This window comes from Dendrobates tinctorius, unplaced genomic scaffold (genome assembly GCF_039654945.1).
Source record: "Dendrobates tinctorius isolate UK_male_01 unplaced genomic scaffold, ASM3965494v1 ptg000007l, whole genome shotgun sequence".
Taxonomy (NCBI): Eukaryota; Metazoa; Chordata; class Amphibia; order Anura; family Dendrobatidae; genus Dendrobates; species Dendrobates tinctorius.
The window spans coordinates 53499758-53523184 of record NW_027361675.1 but is presented as its reverse complement, the minus strand read 5'-3'; the positions used below and the strand labels follow the sequence as shown (position 1 = coordinate 53523184).

The 23427-nt window shown below is 43.8% G+C and overlaps 1 protein-coding gene across 1 annotated transcript in view; it reads left to right on the top strand.

Moving 5' to 3' along the window:
• Window positions 1-18870: 18870 nt before the first annotated feature.
• GTF2IRD1 (GTF2I repeat domain containing 1) overlaps window positions 18871-23427 on the top strand; it is a 190039-nt gene continuing 185482 nt past the window's right edge. Inside the window, exon 1 of the mRNA XM_073574760.1 lies at window positions 18871-19012. The gene's annotated coding sequence lies outside the window, so the exon portion shown is untranslated. The remainder of the gene's footprint in view (window positions 19013-23427) is intronic.

The following is a 23427-nucleotide window of genomic DNA, read 5'->3' as shown; positions in this document are numbered from 1 at the left end:
TGCATCATTGACACCGGGAACATTGGCCCACATGTCAGATTATGCCTTGCAGATCCTAAAAAGGGACCCCCGCATTGCCAAAATGATGAACGATGACGACTACTGGTTGGCCAGCATCCTGGATCCACGCTATAAAGGCAAATTACAAAACATCATGCCACAGGAGAACCTTGACCTAATATTGGCTAATAAACAAGCAACTCTGGTAAACCGGTTGGTTGAAGCATTCCCAGCACACAGCAGCGGTGATGGTTCTCACACAAGCTGTACGGGCCGGGGGCAGCTTGGCAGAGGTGTTCGTGGTGCACACAGCAGAAGTGGCATTGGAGACAGGGGTTTCATGACAATGTTGTGGACTGATTTTTCAAGTACCGATCACACAACTGGTAATACTGCATCGATGGAAAGTGACAGGAGACAGCAGTTGTCAACTATGGTTACAAACTACTTTTCCTCCCATATCAATGTTCTCCCGCACAGGTCATTCCCCTTTGACTATTGGGCCGCTAAACTGGACACCTGGCCTGAATTGGCACAATATGTCTTACAGGAGCTAGCTGAGGCTGGTTTCACATTTGCGTTTTTTAGCGCTGGAAAAAAACGCACACCTGCGCATGCGTTTTTTCCCCTACATTTAACATGGGTGCGCATACCTGCGCACTGGTCAGCGCATGTATGCGATTTTCATGCGCTGCGTTTTTTTGGGGTGTGCGTTGTGATTTTCCAGACGCAGCATGTTGCATTTTTTGGCCCTGCAAAAAAGCGCATGCGCACATATGCGCACGTTTTGCGCTAAAAATGGCCATTATAGCCTATGGATGCGCATATGTGCGCACTGGCATGCTCATGTATGCGTTTTTTTGCATATGCGTTTTTTTTTTTAAACCATGGAATTTAGGGGTTTGGGTTAGAGTTAGGGTTAGTTAAGGGGGTTTAGGGTTAGGGTTATGGTCAGGGTCAGGGTTAGGGTTGGGGTTTGGGTCAGGGTTAGGGTTAAGTATGGTTTTGTTAAGGATTAGGGTCATGGTTAGGGTCAGGATTAGGGTTAAGTATGGTTTTGTTAAGGGTTAGGGTCAGGGTTAGGGTTAGGGTTAGGGTTAGGGTCAGGGTTAGGGTTAGGGTTAGGGTTAGGGTCAGGGTTAGGGTCAGGATTAGGGTTAAGTATGGTTTTGTTAAGGATTAGGGTCAGGGTTAGGGTCAGGATTAGGGTTAAGTATGGTTTTGTTAAGGGTTAGGGTCAGGGTTAGGGTTAGGGTTAGGGTCAGGGTTAGGGTTAGGGTTAGGGTCAGGGTTAGGGTTAAGTATGGTTTTGTTAAGGATTAGGGTCAGGGTTAGGGTCAGGATTAGGGTTAATCAGCTGCAAGTGTGCTATCGGAAAGAGTCTTCAGTGCAGCTGGATCAATCCTGACAGAAAAAAGGACCCGTCTGTCAACCCAAAATGTGGATGATCTAACCTTCATTAAAATGAACCATGCATGGGTTTCCAAGGATTTTGTCCCACCTTCCCCTGATGACACATAGGGTGACAGAAAAATGGCTTGCTTTGGTCCTCCTCTTCCTGGGACTTGAACAATTTCGCCTTTTGCATCAGCTGAATGTCCAACATCAACATATGCCACTTTCTAAAACTCCCTAACTGTGCTGCCTCCCCCCCATGGCCGGGGTCACCACCTAGCGCACGAAACCGTGCAAGTGCTGTTGCCCTGGACAGGTGGGTAGGCCGACTCTTGGGCGCGGGCACTGGCACAGGGTCCCTCATAGTGCAATCAAGTGTCTCTGACGGTGGTAGTGCACACCCGCCGTCAGACACACCGCCGTACTATGAGGGGCCCAGTGCCAGTACCGATGCCCACGAGTGGGCCTCCCTTGCTTGGGCAGGGCCCCAGCATTTGCAATCTTTACCTCTCCCTGCTCCTCCGCTGTGTAGTCTGGGCCGTCAAATCCATACTGGGCCTGACACCGTCTGAGCCTGCCTCCTGATCTATAGACATATATTTTGAATGTGTACACTATGCTATCCATACATGTTATCCGGGGATACGGTACCCTTTCTCACCTTTGTGCAATCACATGTAATCCATACTGGGCCTGACACCGTCTGAGCTTGCCTCCTGATCTATAGACATATATTTTGAATGAGTACACTATGCTATCCATACATGTTATTCGGGGATACGGTACCCTTTCTCACCTTTGTGCAATCATGTGTAATCCATACTGGGCCTGACACCGTCTGAGCCTGCCTCCTGATCTATTGACATATATTTTGAATGTGTACACTATGCTATCCATACATGTTATCCGGGGATACGGTACCCTTTCTCACCTTTGTGCAATCACGTGTAATCCATACTGGGCCTGAGAACGGCTGGCGAGCTGTTAAGCAAGCTACAGCACCTGTGGTTTGCACACGTAAGTTTTTCATTTTTTCAGGAATGACGGTTAGGCCTAATTCCGGAACTGCGGTTGACCTGCACTTACTGGGAAATCATCGTTCGCGGGTACTAATTGTAATCCCAGATCCCCATCACTCACGTTGTTCAGCGGGTTATCTGCACCTGTAAGCAACAAACGCTGGCCTTTTCAGTGTAGCGCACATGCAGCCACGGACATGTAAGGGCATGACACACCAGTTATTGGCCAATCTCACGTGCCAGAGCCTCGCGTGTCCCTCTAGTAAGCCGGACTCGGACCGCGGGGCATGACGGAGTCTCGTTCGTTAACGGAATTAAGCTTGCAATGTGTGCATCTTTTTTGTTGCTGGATGGTTGAGGTTGCCCGTGTTGAGTCAAATTACGCCGTAGGCTCCACTCCCGGTGGTGCCCTTCTGGACGTTCCTTTAATGTTCAGCTTTGCAACCATACTGCCCACGTAAAACAAACACTTTGCTTTCATGAACGCTGTTTGGAGGGTCGTGACTCGTGGGAATAACGGCGCCCAATCAGTTAACCTGCTAGAGAGATCCTTCGTTGCTCCCAAGCAAGACATCACACTCCCTAGGAGGAAGGTAATGCCACTGTGGCGACCGTACTCCTGGGGGCGACACAAGTGCACTGATGCCCAGCCACTGCTCGATGAATCTGCTGGTACATTGACCCAGACCACTACATTCCCCTCGCACGCTACACGGCCTGAATCTGACCCTGATGAAACTCAGGTTACCCTTCCCATATACAGTTCCATCTTACACGGTGACAAAGAGGAAGCTGCAGATGAAAGTGCAGGTTCGGCCCACCCGCCGTCAGACACACCACCGTACTATCAGGGGCCCTGTGCCAGTGCTGTCGCCAACGAGTGGGCCCCCCCTGCTTGCTCAGGATCACAGCACTTGCAAGGTTGAACTACTGTGCAGTGAGATGGAAGATGGGGACGACGAGGAGTCCAGACTAGTACAGGGATTCCCTAGCGAGGAGACTTATTTCATTGTTTTCAATGTTGGGACAGCAATTTTTGGGGAGCACTATACTCTGGAGAATGACAGATGGGGCCCACCATACACTGGAACATTCCAAAGGTGGACATCAGACACTGGAGCAGCATTTACAGGGCCCATTATACACTAGAGCATTAGAAATGGGGCCCATTATGTTTGGAGCATTATTTGGGCCCATAAGACAGTGGAGCTTCATCCAAGGGGACCAACATATACTGTAGCATTATGTAGAGCTCATCATATACTGTTTCAAACATTATATGGGACCAATGATTCTGTATGGAGAAATAGATGGGCCTCATCATGAGATGTAAAAAGTGAAGTATTTTTCATTGTACTATACCGCTATTTCTCTGCCGTATCGGAGCATCATGAGTTGTGGTATGTGTTAAAGGGGCGCTCTTTCGCCCAGGGCACATGAAAACCTGGAGCCAGCCCTACCCCCCCACAACTTTAGCCAAATAACCCGCATTTTTCAGTGCGTAACTAGTATTATGAAGTTAATTAAGGTTGACAAGCTTAAGTAAGAAGAATTGATGCTTTTGGCATTCAAATGGGCACGTGTGTTTCCTGTCCTCCTCTCACTGCCGACTTTAATTCCCCATTGACTTACATTGGGTTTCGTGTTTCGACGGACCGCCGATTTTTCATGAAACGAAACTCGACCCTAAAAAAGCAAAAGTCGCTCAACTCTAATTACAGCATAACAATAATCACATAGATTATAACAAATGCCAAGAGGAATGAGGGCCCTGCTCGCAAGCTTACAGTCTATGAGGAAAGAGGTAGACACGAAAGGTGGGTGGTAACAGTTGCCCTGATTGTATGGACCAACCATAATGTTAAGTGTGTAACAGTACAGACACAGAGGGCTAATGGATGCATAAAGCATGTGGGAACATGATGCGTGGAACCTGGTTATGGTAAAACTTTTGGCTGTGCCACACAGGGATAGATTATGTTAATGTGTTGAGGCGATAGGCCAGTCTGGGTGGTATACTGAAACAAGGGAGGAGATGTAGGGTGGTGCTGAGCCATGGAGGGCTTTGTGGGTGAGGGTAATAAGTTTATACTGAATTCTGGAGTGGATAGGTAGCCAGTGTAATGACTGGCACAAGGTAGAGGCATCGGTGTAACGAGTGGTGAGGAATATGATCCTGGCTGCAGCATTCAAGACAGATTGGAGAGGGGAGAGTTTGGTAAGAGGGAGACCGATTAGAAGAGAGTTACAATAGTCGAGACGAGAATGAATAAGAGAAACAGTAAGAGTTTTTGCAGAGTCAAAAGTAAGAAAAGGTCGAATTCTAGAATTGTTTTTGAGGTGCAGATGACAAGAGCAAGCCAGTGATCGAATGTGGGGGGGCAAAGGAAAGCTCGGAATCAAGTATGACCCCAAGACAGCAGGCATGTTGCTGGGGAGTAATAGTGGAGCCACACACAGAAATGGCAATGTCGGGTATAGGTACATTAATAGAGGGAGGAATGTTGTGAGTTCATTTTCCCCTTCACAATTGAGGTCTGATGAACTCCCTCTTCTGGTGAAGGAAGGTAGTGAGGCTGATTACAAAGCACCTGAGCAGAATGATGATGACTGGGTGACTGGGATTGCTGACTGGATGTAAGGCAGCCGACGTCCTTCTGCCTTGCGGGTGATTACTCTGAGGGATTCTTGGAGACCAGTCTGATTCCTGCTCCTCAAAAGCTAAGTTTTCTGCTCTACTTTTTGCATTTGTGTTTTGGTTTTGCTTTGCCTTGTTTTTCTGGATTTCTGCCTTTCCCTGCTGGGTGAGCTGAATTCCTTTTTGCTCTGTCTTCAGATAATACCTGAGTACTTAGAAATGTGCTTTTCTGCTACCTTCATAGCTGCCAGAGACAAGCGACCCTCCTCCTTCCCCCCTTCCCTGCCAGCAACTGCAGCTTTGTGTTTTCCTAGCCTGCATGTAATTCAATCCTTCCTCTCCCTCCTCACTCCTTCGCTCCCCCTTAAGGAATGTGAGGCGCCCTGCATCTTTATCGCCACAAAAGGGTTAAATATGTACTGTTTGGCATGTGTTTTGTGAGCAATGGGAGTTATGCTTTCTCTGCTACAGACCACAACACACACACAGTTTGCCTCACTCCCTCACTTGTCTGAAGCTTAGAGCTTTGCAGACATACCCTAACTGAGAGGGGGAGGGGTCGAGTTGTTGTTTCAGTGGAGAAGAACGAAGAAGGAGGCTCTGGGAAGCCATGTTAAGATGTGCTCTGTCCAGGAGTACAGCTAATAAGAAGCATCAGGGAACCAGCCCTAGACCATCTATGCTTTCAGAGCAGGGTGGTAAGCTGAGAGACTGTGTGGGATTATACAACCAGCAGTAAAGTGTTTTTCCTCAGAAATACTGCAAGAACCTAGGATCAGTGAAGGATAGTGCAAGTGGGAACTTGAGCTGCTTCACAAAGGATTCAAGCTGCAAGTTGCTGAAGGCAAAATACACAGTGAGTAGAGGCAATACTGGGAAGTTCTAGACTCGGAAGCCTTGGTCCCAGATGGGATTAGAATAGCAGGAAGTTACACTGAGTCACAGCAGGGAAAGATAACTCCCATTCTGCAGAAAAGACTGTGTGTTATAAGTTTATGCTAAAGTTCTATGGAGCCAGATGACGTGGGTCAGAAATGAAGACAGACACGGTATATCACAGTTCAAGATGTATATATTGCAGAGATATGAACTTCAGATAAGATGCAAACTGTGACTCTACAGATAAGCAGGCAAATAAGACAGTCTCTAAGTAGTACAGACCAGTCCAGCAACACAGGGTCCGGGGCCCAGGGCTAGGGCTGGCTCCTAAAGGAAAGCAGACCGCAGCGTAGGTGGGTGCAGAGCGGATGTAAAACAACAGAGTCCTTCCGTGGTATGTAGATCCAAAGCAGGTGGGGTATCCCGAAGATTAGAAGAAGCAAGCAGGTTGCAGGTCCTTCCAGCTTGGCAGCAAGTAAGGTAATAAATACACAAGCAAGGTACAATGTCCAGAGTTCCTTTATATACCCAGCAGACAGGAAACCAGGAGTAACATAGTAACATAGTTTTGAAGGCTGAAGGAAGACCTTATGTCCATCTAGTTCAGCCTATTTTTAGTGCAGCTGTTCTGCATTGTTGATCCTGGGGAAGGCAAAAAACCCTCAGAGTAGAAGCCAATTTTCTCCATAGGGAAAAAAATTCCTTCCCCTAAGCTGGGTCAACCATCTACCTATTATATTATGTTATTCGTAACCTTCTATACTGTTACTCACAAGAAAAGCATCCATTCCTTTCTTAAATTCATTCAGTGAGTTAGCCATCACCACTTCCTCAGGAAGAGAATTCCAGAACCTCACTGCTCTTACCGTGAAGAACCCTCTTCTATGCTGGTGCAGAAATTGTCTTTCCTCCAAACGAAGAGAATGCCCCCTTGTTCTTGTCACAGACCTTGGTACAAACAGTTCACTGGAGAGATCTCTGTATTGCCCTCTGATATACTTGTACATATATATTAGGTCTCCCCTAAGTCTTCTCTTTTCTAGAGTAAATAGACCTAATTTTGATATCCTTTCTGGGTATTGTAGTGAACCAACTCCATTTATCATTTTAGTAGCCCACCTTTGAACCCTTTCAAGTTCAGTAATGTCTTTCTTGAGCACCGGCGTCCAAAATTGCACACAATACTCCAAGTGTGGTCTGACGAGTGATATGTACAGAGGGAGAATTATGTTTTCATCTCGTGTCCCCAGACCTCTTCTAATGCATCCCATGACCCTATTTGCTTTGGTGGCAGCTGCCTGACACTGGGCACTCCAATTTAGCTTCTTATTGACTAAGATGCCTAAGTCTTTTTCCATGTCTGATTTTCCCAGCAGTTTCCCGTTTAGTAAAGTAATTATAGCATCTGTTTCTCCTTCCCATGTGCATAACCTTACACTTATCTGTGTTAAACCTCATTTGCCATTTTTCAGCCCAATTCTCCAATCTACTCAAATCTGTCTGTAGTTGCAAACTGTCCTCCTTTGTGTTAACTACCTTACATAGTTTTGTATCATCTGCAAATACTGATATTTTACTGTGTAAGCCATCCACTAGATCATTAATAAATATATTAAATATTAGGGGGCCCAATACAGAACCCTGTGGTACCCCACTAGTAACCCTGGCCCAATCTGAGTATGCACCATTAATAACCACTCTTTGCTTTCTATCACTAAGCCAGCTACCTACCCATCTACACACATTTTCCCCTAGCCCAAGCTTTCTCATCTTACTTACCAATCTTTTATGTGGGACAGTGTCAAATGCTTTAGAGAAGTCGAGATAAATGACATCCAATGATTCTCCTTGGTCCATTTGAGAGCTTACATCCTCATAGAAGCTGATCAGGTTAGTTTGACAGGAGTATCAGACAGGAAGCAAGATGGCCCCAGTGATGCAAGCAACTCCATTTTGGTTAAAGGCAGAATCCAACCGAACTAAGGGCAAGAGCAGACAAAACAGGTACACAGTCCTTACAGTTGTGGCCAAAAGTATTGACACCCCTGCAATTCTGTCAGATAATACTCAGTTTCTTCCTGAAAATGATTGCAAACACAAATTCTTTGGTATTATTATCTTCATTTAATTTGTCTTAAATGAAAAAACACAAAAGAGAATGAAGCAAAAAGCAAAACATTGATCATTTCACATAAAACTCCAAAAATGGGCCAGACAAAAGTATTGGCACCCTCAGCCTAATACTTGGTTGCACAACCTTTAGCCAAAATAACTGCGACCAACCGCTTCCGCTAACCATCAATGAGTTTCTTACAATGCTCTGTTGGAATCTTAGACCATTCTTCTTTGGCAAACTGCTCCAGATCCCTGATATTTGAATGGTGCCTTCTCCAAACTGCCATTTTTAGATCTCTCCACAGGTGTTCTATGGGATTCAGGTCTGGACTCATTGCTGGCCACCTTAGAAGTCTCCAGTGCTTTCTCTCAAACCATTTTCTAGTGCTTTTTGAAGTGTTTTTGGGTCATTGTCCTGCTGGAAGACCCATGACCTCTGAGGGAGACCCAGCTTTATCACACTGGGCTCTACATTATGCTGCAAAATTTGTTGGTAGTCTTCTGACTTCACACTGCCATGCACACAGTCAAGCAGTCCAGTGCCAGAGGCAGCAAAGCAACCCCAAAACATCAGGGAACCTCGGCCATGTTTGACTGTAGGGACCATGTTCTTTTCTTTGAATGCCTCTTTTTTTTCTCCTTTAAATTCTATGTTGATGCCTTTGCACAAAAAGCTCTACTTTTGTCTCATCTGACCAGAGAACATTCTTCCAAAACGTTTTAGGCTTTTTCAGGTAAGTTTTGGCAAACTCCAGCCTGCATTTTTTATGTCTCGGGGTAAGAAGTGGGGTCTTCCTGGGTCTCCTACCATACAGTCCCTTTTCATTCAGACGCCGACGGATAGTACGGGTTGACACTGTTGTACCCTCAGACTGCAGGGCAGCTTGAACTTGTTTGGATGTTAGTCGAGGTTCTTTATCCAACATCCGCACAATCTTGTGTTGAAATCTCTTGTCAAATTTTCTTTTCCGTCCACATCTAGGGAGGTTAGCCACAGTGCCATGGGCTTTAAACTTCTTGATCACACTGCGCACGGTAGACACAGGAACATTCAGGTCATTGGAGATGGACTTGTAGCCTTGAGATTGCTCATGCTTCCTCACAATTTGGTTTCTCAAGTCCTCAGACAGTTCTTTGGTCTTCTTTCTTTTCTCCATGCTCAATGTGGTACACACAAGGACAAAGGACAGAGGTTGAGTCAACTTTAATCCATGTCAACTGGCTGCAAGTGTGATTTAGTTATTGCCAACACCTGTTAGGTGCCACAGGTAAGTTACAGGTGCTGTTAATTACACAAATTAGAGAAGCATCACATGATTTTTCGAACAGCGCCAATACTTTTGTCCACCCTCTTTTTTATGTTTGGTGTGGAATTATATCCAATTTGGCTTTAGGACAATTCTTTTTGTGTTTTTTCATTTAAGACAAATTAAATGAAAATAATAATACCAAAGAATTTGTGTTTGCAATCATTTTCTGGAAGAAACTGAGTATTATCTGACAGAATTGAAGGGGTGTCAATACTTTTGGCCACAACTGTACATTGTAACCTGGTGAGAGTTGTAATATCTCCTCTGAACTGCACTTGAACTACAGTAAATGATGAAGTGACTTTCCTTGTCTCCTGCCTTATTACTCCATGCCTTCAACTTGCATCACAATCTCTGGGGGTCTGCCCTAGTTGGAGAGGGTTTAACATCTGCACTGCCATCACCATCTACTCCCCCAGGGATCATCCGCAGTGTCGGCAATACTACAGTCGAACACTCCAACTGTCGTCACGATTCTCTACATAAACTTTATCCCCATCCAAATTCTTCCCCATTTACATGACCGCCTGGGGCCACGGACCGAGTCACCGCCACTGTGACATCTCCCATTGAAGTTAACGGGCTCGGTACCGAGTATCCCACGGCCCCTCGGGCGCGTCAAATGTCTTTGTCTTAACATGTGCTTCCATAGCATAGATGTAGAATCTAATCATAAGGCCATAACCCGATGCCAGTTTATGGAAGGAATATGAAAATCACATATTTGGGACATGCTTCCACAGAGCTCCACTACAGCATCTTTTTCCAAACTCTAGCACCGACAGAACCCGAGAAATGGATTTCTCCTGAACAAAGTTGAATTGACAGGCCGTGTTTAGAGTCAAAAGTAAGCCAATTTCAAGATAAGACGAGTGAGGCTTCTGCCATTATTATGCTAGGTTCTCCAGCCAAGTTATGATCATTATAAGTTTTCTTAGCAAATCTGTAACTCTGGAAAAAGGGGAGGGCGGTGGTAACTCAACCCACTTTAGTGATGTCACAGCCTACCAGTGTAAGTTACTGTCAGTTATCCCAACCCTCAGACACTGCCTGGGAGCTGTTGCAACAAGACCATCCATGCATTTTGATGTGTCACCCCTCCCCCGCAAGCATTGTTAGCTTGGACTGATCTAAGCAACATGTGAGTGTTTATGATCTAAGTAACATGTGAGTGTTTATTCCTGTTTTAATCCTCTTTATTTTGTAATTGCTTTGTGCATACTTTAATTGTCTCATATTGTAAAATCTTTTAATACCTTCTGTAAACACTGCCTACCTTTTTGGAGTAAAATATAAAATTTCCAGTCGCTCTCTATGCTCTATAGCGAATTGCACGTGCCTGAAGTTGATTACGCTACTAATTTGGGTTGGCTTCGTACCCCTTTATTAATTTGGAAATATTAATAGAGTAATCGGAGCTGGTGGTGGCAAAGTGTGTTCTGGGCAAGGTGGGTAAGCTGGCAGTGATGGAATGGGTTTTATAAGCTCTTGTCTGGCTGCGGCTAGGACTAGTTATAATTCCTTTGCTGTAGCGTGCCTGATAGCCAGTCCATAGTAAGTGGCCCATCCGGCGACCAAATATCCTAGGTGCAGTTCCCTGACTGACCTAAGGGTAAAGGGGGTGTCGGAGAGCTGCAAGTTCCAAAGCGGAACTAGAGCGTGGGATATACATAAATTCCGGCAGTTTGTAACACATTGTTGGCAGTGGTGGGATAACTAAAATAAGCTCCCCTGCGGTAAATTGATAGGTCAAGACTAGCTTGCTGTTTTTCATCACATCATTGGCAGCGGTGGGATAACTACGATAAGCCCCCCTGCACATGTGATGGCCATGTGCTGGCCAAAGCCTCCCCCCTTTTCATAACAGCCGCCATGGTCACCACTCATCTTGAAAAGTTTTCCCCCTCCCAAATACAAATGTGCCACAAACAGGAAGTTGATATCACCAACCATTCCCATTTTATATAGGTGTATCCATATACATGTCCCGCCCAGGTGTATCCATATAAATGGACCACCCTATATATTATATATATATATATATATATATATATATAGTATACATATATATGTGTGTGTGTGTCACTACATATCCATCTATTCTATGTGTATATACTGTATGAAATCTGGTCCTGCTGTGATTTTACTGTATGCGGCAGATGAATTGCTGGCTTTTTATCTATCAATCTATCTATCTATAATCTACTTTAAAATACTTTAGTGGCAGCGCTATTATTTTCCCGCACTTTCACAGAATTTTATCAACTATTTTCGAATTTCCAATTTTAAGAAAAAAATGCTTATGTTTCTGATTATGAATCCGAATGTACCATAATCATACCGAATTTATGTTTGGTGATCGTTTTCCGAACATATTAGCTCATCTCTAGTCAAGAGTAGAGATGAGTGAATTTGTTCGGATTCGGTTCCGAATACGATTGGACTTGAATATTGTTTTTGCAATATTCGTCGAACATAGCCAAACGTCATTAGAGTCAATGGGAGTAAAAATTACCGAATATGTTCAGAACCGATCATAAGACATACATTTGTCACAAATATTGTTCAAATATGGCTCGAATATGTAAAAATCAGATTCGGGGCCAAAATCCAAACAAATTTGTTCATCTCCAGTCAAGAGGTCCAGCGTCAGATACCAAGAGCGCTCATCATAAACAGAGGGATGTTGTAAAGGTGCTGTCAAGTCACAGTCTAGGGTCAACTTTCCAAGAAGGTATCAGATCAAGACAAATGGGGATGTTATGAATGAGTCACCGTAGGAGGCAAAAGCAGAAATACAAGCTAAGTCCAGAAAACCAGAGAAGTTGGCAACTATCAGATTGCAGACCCCTGAACCTATCAACACAACTAGCAGTAGCCGTGGGGGGTTCCTACGATGCCCTAGACCCCTCGATCACAGCCGGAGAAATACATAGGCCTAAAGAAAGGGGAAATCTAAACTGCCCCAGAGCAGACCCCAAAGCAATAGGCAGCCCCCAACATATAATGACGGTGAAGCAAGATGAAAATACTAACACAGACAGAAAGATAGACTGAGCAAAGACGGGGCCCCAAAACTACCTAGATAGGAAAGGAAAGGAAGGCTGCTGTCTGCAATCTGCCAAAACCCTATCAAAGACATAAGCCAACCAGCTGATATGAAAAAGGCCCTGAAGCAGCTAGGCTTCAAAAACTGAATCAGCACTCAGGTATTTTCAGAAGACAGAGCTAACTGAATTCAGCACACCCCAGCAGGGAATGGCAGAAATCCAGAAAAACAAAGCAAAAACAAAGTCAAAGCACAAAAGCAAAAGGCCGAGCAGCAAACTTAGCTTTGGAGGAGCAGGAATTCAGACTGGTCTCCAAGGATCCCACAGAGAAATCACCCGCAGGGCAGAAGGGCGTCGGCAGCATTATATCCAGTCCGTAACTCCACTCAGCCAGTCACAATCATCAGCCTCAGGTGTTTGACAATCAGGCTCACTACCTTTCTTTACCAGAAGAGGGAGTTCCTCGGGCCTCAGTAATGAAGGGGAAAATTAACTCACAACATGGGGCAATGCAAAAGAGTAGTCAAGGGCAAATCCAAGGTCGGGCAACAAAGATCAGTATACAGGAACTCAGAGCACAGAGCAAACACACACCACTTGAGCTAAGCTACAACTGGCACTAAATAGAAGCAGAGAGTCAGCCATATAATCATTCTGAACAGGAGACACATGAAGGAAACCCCACGTGCCCTGGCCTTGATTGGACAGCTGAACTGTCACTCAACAACAGCTCCCGATTGGATGGCTCCGCTGTCCATCACCATACTGACAGCTCAGCATGCCCCTGCCCTAGATTGGACAGCTAAACTGTCAATAACTGCATCCAGACACACCGATAGGAGGAAACTAGACAGTCCCCCCTTTTCTAGGGGACCACCGGACCCTACTGGTTTCAAAAGAAAACCTACGATGGAAGACCCTGACCAGTCGATTAGCCTTCAAGGAACGAGCCAGAATGTAGGCTCTATCCTCGGGTCTGTATCCCCTTCAATGAACGAGATATTTAAGAGAATTCCAGACACTCAGAGAATCCACGATCCTCAACACCTTGTACTCCAAACCTGTGTTGGCAGAAACAGGAGGAACCCTAAAAAATGGAGACAGTATAAGACTACAAAATAATATAGTATGTATAAAAATATCTCAATTAATAAATAAAAAGACAGGGAGGTTAATTACGCTATGAAAAATGCCTTTATTTAGGATTAATGGCACCAAAAAATGCTTAAAAAGGTGTACCACACAGAAACGAAATAATAATAATGAAAAATATATATAATAAAATAAATCCAGGAAAACAGGAAAATATATAAGGTCAAAGCATATATATATATATATATATATATATATATATATATACTATATATTATATCATCATATATAAGAACCCATAATTAAAATTCATGCTAAATAAATATTATAGCAATATTAAAAATAAATAAATATATCAATGCTATATTCAATAAATGTGAGCCAAATGCCTATATAGAAACCATTCACAATAATCATGAAAAATAGAAGAAAATTCAGGGATTTAAAACTCACTTTTATTTATTAATTGAGATATTTTTATACATACTATATTATTTTGTGGTCTTATACCGTCTCCATTTTTTAGGGTTCATCAATTTGAGTAGTTTCCACTTGTTTTTTCCTTTTAGGAGTGACGTATACATTTCAATTCCAATACAATTTTTATTATTTTCTACCTTCTTTTTATATATATTGTGTTACAATTTTAACAATCATGTTGGGGTAATTTATGCAATTGTGCGTCTTTCCTTCTTTTTGGGTTTCTAGAAACAGGAGGAAGTGTGGACGAGGTAGACAACACTTACGAAACAAACTCAACAGGGATCAGTGGAACACATTTTGGATGCAAAGAGTTTAATCTAAAGGCCACCAGATTAACTATCTCCAGAATGTCAGATGGGCCAATAAATTTAGATCACAACTTCCCTGACGGTACTTTCAACTTAATATTTTTGGATGATATTAAAAATCTTATCACCTGCTTTGAAGATGGGACCTGTCAAAGGTTTCCTATCAGCCTTCCGTTTTTGGCATGGAAACTTCAATACCAACCCAGCAGGTAAATTGTCCAGAACATAGCAGGAGATGGATTCAGTGTGAAGTGTTGCCACTCTACGTGTGAATTCCACCATTAATAGCTGTACAAGTTTGTGGAGTAATATTGTCCTGTCAATGGCAACAATTTGAATGGGTCCTTCCAGCCTAACTGTCCATAATCATAATCTCAGAATCCGTCCTGAAAGTAGCTCCATGTTTAGCAGTACTTTGCCTGAAGAGTAAAAAAGTACCTGGAAGTCTGGGTGACCGCCTCGACAATCACACAGACTTAGGCATTTCTGGAAGGCTTGGGTGCTTGAGGGCATATTGCGCAGTCCTTGAGAAAATGTCCAGCGCAACCACAGTAGAGGCATAGTCTGAGATCGCGTTGACGTCTCCTTTCATCGGTCCTAGAGCTGGCAGATCCAAATTTCATCTGTTCCACTTTAGTTAAGTGGACAGATTCGGGGAGAATAATGGACCAAACACATAGTGGAGTATGCTGAGCCACTGCATTCTTAAGAGTATCCGAAAGGCCTTGGCAGAACTGACAACTGTAAGCTGCATCATTCCACAGAACTTCAATGGACCATTGTCAGGACTCGGTACTATAGTCCTCAGTGCTGCATCCCCCTGAGTCAGGTTCATGATCTTTGCCTCCACGACCTGGATTCTGTCAGGTTCCTCAAAGATTAACACTAAGGTGTTAAAAAAGGTGTAAACAAATGACCGTTCTGGGGGTTTGTGGGGACAAAGAAAATGTCCAAGTTTGAGGAGCCTCTCCCAGTAAGGACATCATTATTCCCACCCGCTGGGACTCATTCCCTGATGACAAGGGTCGCAGGGTAAAAAATAGCCTACAGCTCTGCCTATATACCCTAAACTGGTCTTTCTCCTCAAAATGTATCAGGGAAAATTTACCATTAATGGTTTGGAAGAAACCAACTGCACATCAGAAGATTCAGGTGTCAAATCTACTGCCGGCAGCAGAGGGTTCTGGGAAGCACACATCTCGCGAGAAAACTCACCATGCAATTGAGACTGCGACATTTCTAGTGCTATCTGGCCAGATCCTGAACCACATGGGTCAGATTCATCACCTGATCACACAGTATCCAAATGGATCCATACTGGTGGAAAAAAAGGTGTCCTGCCAGATGTAATGTGACGCTCAGTCACTACTCACGGACAAGCCTTGATTGAGGGCAATCAAGGGGTTAGAAGTCAGATACCAAGAGTGAGTTGCGCCAACATTTTTCAACTTTTTACAGCAGTTTTTGCCAGAACTCTGCCTAATTGCTTTGATGAATCATGGACAATATGTATTGTTTTTTTATTTTATAGTACTCTTTCACAAAAGCAAATCTGCCATCCATATTTTTTGTTTTATACAGATAGAAGAACTGTCCTAATGTAAACCAATATGGCTATTCACATAGTAGTTTTCATCATATCTGTTTTTCAAAAACGAAGCATGTGATTCATTTTATGTACAGAATACGCTAACTGAAGCCTATGTGGAGTGTTTAAAAAACAAATGCATCAGTATTTCATTAGAATTTGAGCAGTTTTTACATCCGTGTTTTAATTCATTAGTATTATTTTCTATTGGACAAACGAAGCGTCGAATCTGCAGCGTTTCCTGACCGTAGAAACATACCCTTATTGCTCAATACAAAAGAAATAGCAATGAATGCAAATATGGATGCAAATACTAATCAAATACTGATGAAATCCTGATGGAATAATGATATGTCCAGTTTAATACTTTCATGTGAATGACGGTTTATGCATAGAATACATACATTGAAGTCTACAGAGAATGCCTAAAGCACCACTCCAGTGTTTTTTTTTATTTCACCACTGGAATGGTCCTTTAACTGTAAGTCCTCTTCCCCATGTCTGATATTCACCTTTGGGCGTTTTCATGTTTTCTCTGCTGCTCCCATTGGTCTCCGGTGAAAAATGACCTGCAGGCAGCTCCAAGTGTTTGATGGAGCTGCGCAGAGGTCACTTTTCAATACCAGTCTATGAGAGACTTCTTCTAGCCAGGTAGGTTCAGTACGCTATCAACCTGCAGAAAATCTTCATTTCTGCAGGTTAATAGCATTTTTTCGCATGACAGGTTCCTTTTAAGAAAGTTTTTTATAAAAATGTCTGCTCCTAAATTGATGTATGTTGGTATGTTGGCAAATGAAAGTGTTCACGTTTAATACATTGCTATTTTGGTGGTTCAGTATATTGGTACAGTGGCTTGTCAAATACAATCAAGTGGCACAAATGCCTCACAGTTGCTGTTTTTTGGCGCTGATACTTGGTAGTTATATTATATTCTTAGAATTGAGATCCAATAGTTCATCATTTTGCACCACTTTATGACCTATTACATCTAGGGCCCCTGGTTGTACCAATTGTGTCCTCCCCTCTGCATAACTCTTTATGTATCAGCACTGTCCAGTTACCTTCACTAGCATTAACAAACAGTGCATTAAAAGAATAATATTCAGTTCCCACACAATGGCATAAAATGGGCATCTGTTGGCACATGTGCAATAATGGGCCTGATCACCCCTTACAGTGTTATACAGATATGAACTCCTAGTTCACGGATGTTTTGCATGTATATTCTTATCACTGTCTTTCTATAGATGCAGAATATGCCAGTTTGCCTCCAGGTCAGCCTCGTCCACCCATTCTCATAATTAGACAACTGCAACAAATTACGCTTCAGAGGTCTCCACATTTGAAAGAGTTCCTGGATTATTAAACTCAGGAAATTCCATGGATTTAGTGGCATAGTTTGGGCATTATATTCAGGAATTACTGGAAACAATTAACTACTTAAACCACATTCACTAAACTTAGGCATCCGATAAGTGCTATTGTCCTTATGCTAAGCAAAGTGCTTTACATGCACATTTTATTCAACATTATACAGTGTGGAAACTTTGGTTTGAGATGCTAAAATAGTTTAAAATGTTTTAGAACATTGCTGTACACTCTCTAGTATTTACTGATTCGTCTGCAGCACAAGATAAAGTAATGCACCTTGTGGGATAACCATAGAATTAAACAGAATGACCTTGAAAACAAAACTCTAAGTAAGTCTGTTTTCTTCTGGTCCCAGAAAAAGCACAATTTATTGAGAGTATCTACCCTTAGAGGTAATAAAACACTTGGAAATTTTTAAAACGTAAAACTTCTATAAGCCGACTAAAAACGGTAACATAAAAGATTAGCTAATACCTACTGTAAGAGAGTTTAGTGTGCAAGGTCAGAAGGAGAATTCCATTTACCTGTTAATATGAAGACAGCTATCTTTCTCATATTAAAGAACCACTCCCATAAAAGATTTTATCCTCTTAATATATTGCAGTCATCATATTATGTAGCACTGGGTACTTACAATTGATTATTTTACCTTTCTACCCAGATAATTCTTCCCTTTTCTCTGCTGTAAGTAGAAACAGAAAGTCTCTTTTCCCAGCAGACATCATCCATCTCTTTATCTCCTGACCCAGGTGCTCCCTCCTCCCCCTGCCAAGGACTTTTACAGTGACTCATGACTCAGGCTGAGAAAATTGACCTCCTGTTCCTACATAGAACTTAGAAGGATTTAGCTAGTCAGTTTTTAATCACATGATGTCATAGACCTAATGGAAAATAGAAGAATTAGCAGGGTTGAAAGGCAAAGTCAGCAATTGTAAGTAATTCTATATAATATGCTAACTGCTGTCACGGGTGTGTCAGGTGTGATAGACAGTCATTCTGGATGCGGCTATAGAAGGTCTTTGCATTTAGTTCAAGCACCTTCATGATTTTTGCATCTCTGCTATGGAGCGATATACTTCTCCCTCTAGGACCCAATAGTTACCTCCACCTTCTGCTGCTAATCACACACCTGGGCTGAAGGTTTAAATATATTCAATTGCTGCAGCATGGTGCCGGTGTTAGCTCATGCTTGCCTCAGTCTTGTTGGAGGTTCTAGCAGTCAACTAGTGTCTTTCCCTGAGGACTCGTGGAAGATTGTTAGTGAGATGTCTCGGTTGTCTTCTCAAGCTAATTCTCCCCCCCATCTGTCTTCCCTATCTTTATTTTTAGTGGGGACTAACTAGCAATACCCTGTCCCCTCCCTATGTAGGGGCTGTTGCCAGGGTCAGGCAAGGGATAGGTTCCTGCTCAGCGATATGTGCATAACCGTTATAGGGATGTTTAGGGCAGACAGGGTGATTTTAAATCTGTCTAGGGGGTCTTCATTCCCCCCTTCCTATTCCCATAGTTGTGCACTTAATTATCCTTCACCCAGCATGACATTAACAACCACCGTGCACTTTTGTAATACAAAAACGAAAAAACTGACACTTGTTTTTTGTCTGTGTTTTTTTCAGTGTTTTTTTTTTGTTTCCAGGTTCATGGATCTCGTTACTGGGTTGGCAGAGCAGCCATAGAGGTTTTCACTGGAATTGACTGACCTTCATTCTGAGGTTCAGCAGCAACGGCAGCAGCTGCAGACTACTACTGTGGGAGACTCTACAGGTAGGCCCGTCCATATTGAACCCAAAATTGCCCGCCCCAACAGGTTTTCAGGAGGTAGGGACAGGTTTTTTTGTATTTCAAGAATATGTGTCTCAAGTCCGTAGAAGGGTTTTTCAGGGCTTTAGCCCTTATCTTTCATGATCCTGACCGTATTTCCTTGGCTGAATCCAGCTTTGCCGCCTTCAGCAAGGAAATCGTTCAGTGGAGACTTATAACTCTGAATTCTGTAGGTGGGCAACCCATACTAATTGGAATGACCCGGCTCTTAGAAGCCAATTTTGTCAAGATCTTACTGAAAGGTTAAATGATGCTTTGGCAGTGTATTAAACTCTAGAGTCATTGGAGGCTACCATATCATTGGCTATACAGGTGGATAGATGCCTGTGGGATAGATGGGTAAGACCACCTTCTCCTGAACCCTCTTTCCGGGACAATACTCCTGTGCTGGGGGACGGTCAGGGGGTGATTCAATACTTGTGGAATTAGAGGAAGCCATACAGTTAGGAGGAGCTTCTGCGTCGTATGTCTCCCCTGACATTCGCAAGAAAAAGGCGTATGTTTTTTTGTGGGAGGAAGGGAAATTTTATTGTGGCCAGTCCTTTTATTCCAAAACAAAAAGAGACTCTATTAACCATTGGGAGTCTGGAGTTTTATAATCAAGGGGTATGTTGGTCTTAAACCTGTTATTCTCGGTTTGCCCTGACAGCAAAGGTGGTGCTAGAGGGCAGGACTAAGAGAATTTCTGTGTTTATAGACAGTGGAACTGGAGTCAGCAGGGTTCATGCTGAGTTTGCTAGAACTCAAGGGTTTGCTTGCTCTACCATAGCTAAGCTGATTTCTATTTACGCCATCGATTCAGCACCACTTGCACAGAGAGCTTTAACGCAGATTGTACATAACATAAGATTTTGCATTATGAGGTAATTTCTAGTTATGTCCTGGAGGGTCTCCCCAATTGTTTTGGATTTACTCTGATTGGTGAAACATAATCGATTGTGGATTGTCAATCCAGAGAAACTGTGGAGTGGGGAGATTACTGCCGTGATAACTGCCTAAACATTTCCCATTCTGCAGTACCTTACCTGCGTTTTTGTCTGGTTTTGAGGACGTAGTTTCAAATCCTGACGTAGTGTCAGGATTTGCCCCCCCCCCCCCATCATGCATATGACTGTCCTATTAACCTGACTCCAATAGCTAAACTACTCAAGTCCAGACTGTACAATCTGTCCGGTTCTAAGAGACAACCCATGGAAGATTTTATTGCTGAGAGTCTTGAGAAGGGGCATATCATACCTTCATCTTCACCCATGGCAGCAGGCTTTTTTTTCGTGAAAAAGAAGAGTGACGGTCCTCGTCCCTGTTTAGATTTCCGGGAATTGAATCTAATTACTATCTCAGATCCATATTCTCTTCTTCTGATTCCAGATTTATTCACCCATGTGGTGGGAGCTAAGGTTTTTTCCAAATTGGATTTAAGAGGACCTACAACCTGGTTAGAATCAGGGAAGGGGGTGAATAGAAAACGGCATACAATACCCCTAAGGGACATTTTGAGAGTCTGGTTATGCCTTTCAGTCTGACCAATTCATCGGTGGTATTCCAGCATTTCCAGCATTTCATAAATGATATTTTCCATCATTTGGTGGGTTAGTTTGTGGTAGTCTATCTGGATGACATTTTGGTTTATTCACCTGATTTGGAGACACTTCGGGGACATATGAGACAGGTGCTTTGGATATTAAGGGATAACAAGCTTTATGCCAAACTAGAGAAATGTGTTGTCGACTTGCAGGAGGTGCAGTTTTTGGGGTACCTGTTGTCATCTTTATGTTTTTGGATGGATCCAGAGAAGGTTTGTGCTATACTTAATTGCAACCATCCGTAGACCCTGAAGGCATTACAGCGTTGTCTGGGCTTTACTAATGTTACCAGAAATTTGTTTCAAATTATTCATTAATGGTGAAACCGCTTACTGAAATGACAAGGAAGGGGTGTGATTTTTCTAAATGGTCGGATGCTGCTCAGAAGTCTTTTTCCTTCATAAAGAGTTGTTTTGACACTGCACCTATACTCAGTCATCCCAGTGTTTCTCAACCTTTTGTCGTAGAAGTGGATGTGTCAAAGGTGGGTGTTGGGGATGTGTTGGCTCAGGGTCCGTCTTCGGGTAAATGGCATCCGTGCGCCTTCTTTTCCCAAAAATTATCCTCAGCTGAGAGAAATTATGACATGAGTAATAGGGAGCTTTTGGCAATTAAATTGGTGTTCGAGGAATGGCGACATTGGTTGGAGGGGGCAGTCCATCCTATTACTGTTATCACGGACCATAAGAACCTGTTATATCTTCAATCGGCTAAACGTCTCAACCCTAGACAAGCTAGGTGGTCCCTGTTCTTTACTAGATTCAATTTTGTGGTCACTTTCCGTCCAGGAGTTAAAAAATTCAAGGTGGATACTTTGTCCCTGAGCTTATCTGGTAGTGGTGACCATGAGGACCCTGCTACAATTTTGCAGAAGGGGGTTGTCATCTCGGGCTTATACCCTGACTTGGATGGTGAGATGTTGGAGGCTCAGGGGGACATCCTTGCCTCCTCCCCTTCAGGGAAGTTATTTGTACCATCTTATTTGTGCAGTAAAGTAAATAGGGAACATCATAAGGCTATGTGCACACGCTGTGGATTCTGATGCGGATCCACTGCGGATTTGGCCTCTGCGGATCCGCAGCAGTTCTGCAGACAGTGTACAGTACAATGTAAGGCTAAGTGCACACGTTGCAGAAAATTTCTGCTCAAAAACTTGAATCCCTTCCCAGAAACCGCACCTATTTTTCTGCGGCGGTTTTTTCGCGTTTTTTTCGCGTTTTTGATGCATTTTTTCTGCAGCGGTTTCAAACCGCATGGAAGAAGCCAAAATCCGCAAAATTAATTAGCATGCTGCGGTTTTTACCGCGATGCGGTTTTTTCGCGGTAAAAACGCATCAATGTGCACAAAAAGTGCAAAATGCATAGAAATGACTGGGAAGCTTATTTTTAGTGGTTTTATAGCGGTTCTATAGTGAAAACCACGGTAAAAACCGCTAAAAAAAGCTGTTTGTGAACACAACCTAAGTCTATGTGACTTACAATCCGCTGTGCACATGCTGCGGTTTTTCAACTGCGGAAAAGCTGCGGTTTAGAATCCACAGAAAGAATTGACATGTCAATTCTTTCTGCGGATTCCGTTGCGGTTTACCACCTATTCCATTGTCCAGGTGGCAAACCGCAGGGGAAAACCGAAGGCCAATCCGCAGGTAAAACCGCAGGTCATTTTACCTGAGGTTTTACCTGCGGATCCGCAGATACAAATCTGCGGATGAATCCGCTGCGTGTGCACATAGCCAAACTCTGTGCTTGCTGGTCATCCAGGTGGAGACCATGGACCTCCTTTCTCATTGTTTTTGGTAGCTGGGGTTACTTTGGGATGTGGTTGAACAGGTGTCTGCTTGCAATGTCTGCATGGGTTCTTAAGTATCGCACAGGTCCGCCATCATGGCATTACTACCCTTACTACTGTGTGGGACCCAGTGATCAGATGCAAAAATGGGGGCCCGAACACGCTGGCAGCCCGGTCTGCTTGAGCCCCCTGCTCTGCTCAGGCCCCCCTCTCTTTGCTTCTGCTCATCAGGCCCCTGGACATTTTCTTCAAGGTAAGCTTCCGAACGCCCAATGTATAACAACACTGTGACGATTTAAAGATACACATACAGTTTGTTAATGCATCCAGCGAATGGAAATGGGCACTGTTCCTTTAAGGTGCGGCCTGGGTGCATCATGGTCCTGACATGTGACGTCACACGCACACGCTGCTTTCACTTCCTCATTCCGGAGAGCAGCATGCGGTGTGACACTTGTGGGCAGACAGTGGAAGAGGAGGTGGTGGGCAGACCGGACAAGCAGGCTGAGGTGGCGGGCAGACCGGAGGCGCAGGCTGAAGCGGCGGGCAGGCGAGCAGGGTGAGTCTCTCCGGTGATAAGAGGCTTTAGCTGGCTCACCATGGCTGGCAGGCTGCAATAGCATGTGAGTGGCTGATCAGGGAAGACGAGTGGTGACTAGAGGCCCGCGTCCAACAGGGCCCAGGGGGAGGCTAGTGGTGACTGGAAGGCCTGCGTTGTGTAGGCGGAGCTAGGGTGGAGGCAGAACTGGGGGTGGAGCTTGGGTGGAGTCTTAAGGGGGCCTCAAAAATTTTGCCAGTGTGGGGCCCCGAAATTCCTAGTGGCAGCCTTGGTATCGCATACCCATCCGTCTGGTCCTCTTCTTCCACTGACCATTGCTAGCAGACCATGGACACACTTGTCCATGGATTTTGTTACTGACCTACTGATATCGGCAGGCATAACTGTGGTTCTGGTGGTTGTGAACAGGTTTAGTAAAAAGGTGCAT